General features: G+C 38.7%; 1 pseudogene; it reads right to left on the reverse strand.

Moving 5' to 3' along the window:
- Positions 1-5075: 5075 nt before the first annotated feature.
- On the reverse strand, positions 5076-6071 carry LOC143640823 (reticulocalbin-1 pseudogene; annotated as a pseudogene).
- Positions 6072-6716: the final 645 nt, after the last annotated feature.

The following is a 6716-nucleotide window of genomic DNA, read 5'->3' on the forward strand; positions in this document are numbered from 1 at the left end:
TCATCTTGTTACACTGCTTCTGGCTACATATTTTAAAGTTGTATATCTCTGTTCTTTCTTTTCTTTGCTTTTTTTTTGTTGTTGTTATTTGCTTCTTTTTTTTCTTTTTTTTTTAATTAATTTTTATTGTAGGTTGTTCAAAACATTACATAGTTCTTGATATATCATATTTCACACTTTGATTCAAGTGGGATATGCGCTTTTTTTTTTCTTTTTTTTTGGATATTACTTCAGAATTTGGTCATTATAGACAGTTTGTGCTTTCCTTTTTAATGGGAAAACAAAAACAAATTTAGATAATACCTAAATTATTATGCCCTAAGGATCTGTGTTTCTCTCCCTATTCAATACATATATAAATGTGAACATTTTGGTTTCTTCTTTAAATAATGATAGCTGTAATACTTAGTCTATATGAGTACTTGCTCTTTTAATTTAGAAAGATCATATTTGTTTCCAAAATGAATTTACACATTTTTTTTCTGAATAACTTTCTTTCTTCCTAGGACATGAATTACCCAAAAGGAGGTACCTCTCTGCTTATAAGTGCCTTATGCAATCTATAAGCATATCAAGAGTTTGCCAAACCAATAGAATGGAGACAGTTAAAGAAATCACTGTGTTTCTTGACTAGAGCAAGAAGTAGTTCTCTCTTTTTCTGAAATCACTAAAATTATGTGACTTAACCAAGTCCTTGTTTCCTTGATATTAGATTCAATTCCATGAAAAATCTAAATGATAGATTGTGTGTGTGTGTGTGTGTATGTGTGTGTGTATGTTCGTGTATGTCTGTGTGTATGTGTGAAAGTTAGCTCTTTAAATTATCTGACATGTGGTTATGTAATTATTATAAACATTCCTACCTATTTATACATTAGACCTACTTTGGACAATGCTTTAGTGTCCTAGACCCATAGCTATCTATATCTTTCCTGATCTAGAGGCAAGAGCATATCCACTTCTTTTAGAGGTAATAAGCCCTAGTTAAATTAGCAGAGGCTTCTGCCAGTTTTATTTTTGAATCTTCTTTAAATTTGATGGTTCCTTCCACTTTATGCTTGTTGATTAATAAAAACACAATATTTATCAACCAGTTGCTCTACTTTCTGGGAAATTCTATTATTTTATCACCTATTCATTTCTATTCATCATTTTAATACTTAAAGCCCTGCTACTTTTATTCTGTTATATGAAGAAAAGGAAACTCACAATTATTTAACCTTTTCTCATGAGCTATGATTCAGATAGATTTATTAGAAAAATACTCTACAATGTCAAGACTTACAATTAATTATTCATATCTTAAGATTGAGACAGGGAACCCTCAGTTGGTGAACCTCTGACAGATCTCACTTAATCCAGTGAATATGACTTCTTGCCAAAGGCAAAATCTGCTCAGAAGGCAGGAATCCTCACCCTCCACAGAGTTTATCAGTTTCCTAAAGATAAAAGTGTTAATGGAGACACTAGTAATAAGTACACTTTGGGCATGTATCATAATTTTGGAATGCTTTAGGATCAAGGAGGGCTCTTGACCTCATTCTAGGACACTCTACACATTATGTTACTTTGTGTACTCTCATATTACTGCAGTAGGTGATGGGGAATGAAATGGGGATGAGAGAAAATGTACATGCTACTCATTTTGACAGAGAGCTCTCAGTAACATTTTTGCCCTGATGGTACTCAAAAGAAAAATCTTTAAACAGCTGTAAACAACCTTTATTAATATACCAGCAATAGGCTCCAGAGTCAGAAAAAAATACTGGGAGAAGTATGAATGAAAACTTCATGAGACCATTTCTCTAAGATATCTGCTTAGGAGCACTTACAGAACAAAATGAAATCACCAACTATACATAAAATTGCCCCCGGCCCCAGCCCATCTAAACAAGACAAAGAAACACTCCATTCACTAAACATTGGTGGGAAATCTTTGCTAACATTTCTGAGGTTGTTTGTCATTTACATCTAATTAGTTATCAGTATAATTTTGGTTAAAACTATAAAGATGGGACATTAAAAAAAGCCCAAATCTCAGGACTCCCTTGATTATATTCAAAGAGATTTAATTTAATTATCAGCTTAATGGTTTTGTGTATGTGTCACTATTTTCTTATTTCCAAGATGAACTAATATCTTTGCCTGAGTTCTAAAAATGACATTTACTTGATTTTTGATACTCTCCCTAGGAATTTCAACCTGTTCCTTGGTAGCCCATTATAGACGGAGTTACCTATTTCTTTAGAATGTTGAAAAAAAATATTTTAATTCTGAGAGGAGTGAATAAATGTAACTCTAAAACTAAAGTAGCAAAACCCAAAGATTCTCAACTTGTGCCTTAAATTACCACTGGATTAATGAAAATGTGATGAACTCCTTCTTGGTCTCATTAACTATTTCCATATGTGACTGTAATAGACAGGACCATGGTCTCTTCTCTACTTCTGGATATCATCATGTCTCTGTGTCTTGCACAAATTATGGATCAGAGAACCTCACAGAGGTGTAAGCTGGCTGAGAAATTAAAAGTCTGAAATAATTTTAAAAGAATAAAAGACACAGGAAAATAGTTTCATAAAGGAGGCCTTCTGGGAGAATTGGACCTGATGGGTCAGACCTCCAAAAAAAGTGAGGTTCAGTGTGCTTTATTTATAGAGGAGCACATCAAAGGGATTTATTATGAGGAAGAGTTCTTCAGGGTAAAGGAGAATCCTAACACTCTGGGGAAGTTGGCCTGATGGGAGCCTTATCACCGTCCTGGTAATTCTTCCTCCTGCAGGCAGCTGGTGCCCCAGGGCTACTTAAGCAATTGTCTTTCTTTCCAAACCCAGGGAGTTGAATTGGAACCTATTTATTGGTTGTCTCAACCAACAAATTTCCTTGGCATCACAGAATTCTCTTTGAGCAGGCTGTTGCCAGGGAGGTGGTGTCAAAGTGGTGAGATGACACTGAGGGTTCTCCAAGGGGCACACCTCTGCTTAGAGATGTCTTAGACAAGCCCACAGTTCATTAGTGGCTCCCAACATCACCACATTGCAAGACCTGGACAAAAGTTTCAGGAGACTCAAAAAATGTCCTGGGAGCCATCATCTATAGATGTGAGAAACCTTTCCTCAACACCTGTCAAAACAATGTTGAATGACTCAGAACCTGGAGACATTATATTCTGATTGAAATATCAGAGTTATAAAGATCTTTCACTGAAGAAGCACATAAAAAAGATAGATTAGCATGTTTTTACCTACATTCCTTTGTTCTTTATTTCAATAGCTACCTTCTTTCCATGTGGTTTGAAGGCTACCTTTAATTCTGTTAACCATAAAAGCAATTCTTTTTTTCTTAATAGTGCTTTTAATGTTTGTTGATACATTCTTTTGCATGAATTCACAACTTGAGTACTAATTAATATGAAATTTTTTGTTGTACTCATACATATTTATTGAGAGCCAACAACTTCCTTTAAAACTACTTTTTCTTGTAATAAATCAGTTGATTTCCCAGTTAATTAGATTTAACCTATACATGATCTTATAGATGGTAAATACCATAACAGGCCAGCCATCCAGTAATCTAAACGTTTAATCACAGGATAGGATGAAAACTAGATCATTTCATTCTATTAAGTATGTATTGAGGACCTTACATGGGAACTAGCTTTTGTAAAAGAACATTAAAGAAATAGAAATCAGAAAAGAGAGAACAAATGGTACATGCTTGGAACCTGTCTCATTTTCAAAGATCTTACACGTTAAGACTTAACTTCTTTTTTGTTTTAGATCTACCTAAAGATCTTACCTTAGCTAACTTGAATTGCCAAACACTGGAATATTCTGAATAAGTAGTACATAACATCACAGTATAATTTAACAATTCTCTTTGAGGTGCTTTGGTAAGCATAGATCATTTTATGGTGGCAGATGCCTAATACTAGATTTGTGGTACAGTAGTCAACTGGTCACTGTTGTTAACTGTTACAAATTTGATAAACCAACCTCATCTTTTTTTAAAAAAAAATCCTCTCAGAATCCTTTATTTCACTTCCTACTCACAAGGCGGAATTTCAACTTGTAGTCATCATTTCTGCCAGTTCAGTCAATGGCTCGGAACATCACAGTGCCAATCCCACGGTGTCAACAATCCTGGAGGCAGATCCGAGGTGAGGGATTCATGTTCACTAATGAATTCCACTACATTTTGCTTTCTTGTGATCCCGTGGCCTCATTCCAATTGAGGATCATTGAAGAAATGGACTGTATTTCTATTCACTATTTCAAAGATCAGACCTACCTCATTTACTTGTCAAGAAAATTTTCTCAAGTATATTTAAAATGTTTATCATTTTCCTATAGTTCTTCAAATGCTTGACATTCGTCTTTTTTCTACCTCTAAAACTCCTTTCTTGTTCACATTATCTTTCTTGATTGCTTCTCAGTTTATATAAAAACAAAAAGAAAATGTGGATTTATTGTGCACATTAGCAGGTCTGTACATAAAAATGCACAGAGGTTTTATATACCACTTACAGTAACAGCTCAGAGTAAAAAGGAAGAAAGAATCTGAAATGTTAGACTTGCTTGGAAATAAGGCTACCTGGGACAATGCCACTATCTAGCTTCATCAGAATTTTTACTTCTCCAACTTTTTAGCCATGGCAAATAATAAAAAAACAAACAACAACAAAAAACTCTGATAGTTAAAATATGTAGCAGTCACTTCATATACTGCCCCTCCCACCCAAACTTAAGAATAATAGGGTTTTTTTTCAAGTCTTATTCCCCTTTCATTTAAATTTAGTGGGAAAAAAACTTAAAAAGTCATGCTGTGGCAATGTGTCCCCATGCAGAATTGCAATTTGCCAAGATTGTAATGTGCTTTGAGAGAAATCTTACTGAAAAAATAGTGATAACCATTTTCCAGTAAATCTTGAGTGAAAACATCATTTGTACCCCAATCTGAGGTATAAACTTGCTTTTGGGGGGGACACAACTACTGTAAATTAGACAATTGTAGCAACCACCTAAGACAATAAATGAAAGCGTATGACAATTTGTCACATTATAGTGAGTGTCTCTTCAAAGTTCATCATGATTTTTAGTAAGATCTTCCCCATAATTGGTAGCTTGGCTTCCAACAAACATGTTCCAGTTGTCCAGTATTTCCTCTTTAGTTAGCTTTTCATCCTTGTTCTTATCCGACTCGTATACCAGGTGCCTGGCCTTGGCCTGGGCATGGTCATAATCTTGAGGAAGGACCCAGTGGGGAATCTCGTCTTTGTCCAGCTTCCCATCCTTGTTCAGATCTCGGAAGTCACTGAACTGCTCCCGTTCAGACAAAACCCAGTCTGGCTCAGGGCCATTATCCTCGTGAGAAAACATATCGGCAATGTACTCATCCTGGTCCACAAACCCATCCCCATTCTTGTCGATGTCCTCCAGAGTTTCCAACACCACAATTTCCTTCATATGCTCAAACTCCTCAGGATGTAGAAAGGCAGGGAACTCCTCTAGAGTAGCTGTCAGGTCCCCATCGAGGTCTGCAGCCTTGAACCTTCTCTCATCACGTGGCAGCATCTTTTTGAAGGTGTGATGATCGGAACTATCTTGGAACTCTGTGGGGTTTCCCAGGTAGTATCCATAGGTGGTTTGTTTGTATTCTTCCCAGGAAATTGTATCGTCTTTGTCTCTATCATAATCCTTCCAGACTTTAGCAACATTATCATAGATGTATCTTTTCTGCACCCATTTGATCCAACTTTTCAGCTCCTCAGTGGTGACAAAGCCATTCCCATCACTGTCAATTCGATCAACAATCTTCCCCAGCCTCTCCTTGCTCTCTTCTGGGGTGAGCTGATCGAAGGTCTTGGAGTCCTCTTTGCCCAGGAAGGCCTCGTGGTTGTACTGAAAACTCTGGTTGTCCTCGGGAGGCCGCTCGCCCAGCTCCGAGTCGGGCCTCACCATGCGCTTCTTGCGCACCATGGGCTTGGCCCGCAGCGCCCGCTGCGCCAGCGCTAGCGCCAGCAGCAGCCCAAGGGCGAGCCCCAGGAGGCGGCAGCGGCCATGGCGCGCCATGGTCCGGAGGAGAGGGCGGCCGCGAGGGAGGCAGGAGCGGGCGACGCGAGCGGCGGATTGGCTGTAGGGGCTCGCAGCGCGACGGCGGGGCTGGGACCGCCCGCGGGAGGGATGGCCGGCGCTGCAGCCAGAGCACGCCCTGGGCCCCGCCGAGGGGCGCGCCCCGACCTCGCGCGGGCGGCTTCGGGCGGCAGGGCTCACGCGCCCTTTGGCCGCTGAGCAGCCAGGGGAGGCCGGGGCCGCCGAGCCACATCGCCAGCTGGGGTTGTGGGCACCCAGCTCGGGTTTCGCCTCGGCCCCTCCCCCAACCAACTTCATCTTGTAAGGCATTTCTGACACCACCAAGGCCTATTTGTGTTACCAATTTATGCACTTTAAAAAAAAAGTATAAATTACTTATTTCTAGAAGTAAAAAAAAAAAATAAAAATAATAATGGATCTCTATTTAAGAACCAACATCCTAACCATTCAAGGGTAATTTGGGATTGTTTTTTTTTCTACTCAATATTTTGACTAATGCTTTATAAAAGGCCCATAAAACAGGATGAATTTTACTCTGCAACAGTTTGGAGAAGATCATTGTGACCCAGACCATAGACCATAGACACCTTCATCTAGGACACTCAAGAAGTTGAACAAGCAGTT

The sequence above is a fragment of the Callospermophilus lateralis genome, unplaced genomic scaffold (genome assembly GCF_048772815.1).
Source record: "Callospermophilus lateralis isolate mCalLat2 unplaced genomic scaffold, mCalLat2.hap1 Scaffold_65, whole genome shotgun sequence".
Lineage (NCBI taxonomy): Eukaryota > Metazoa > Chordata > Mammalia > Rodentia > Sciuridae > Callospermophilus > Callospermophilus lateralis.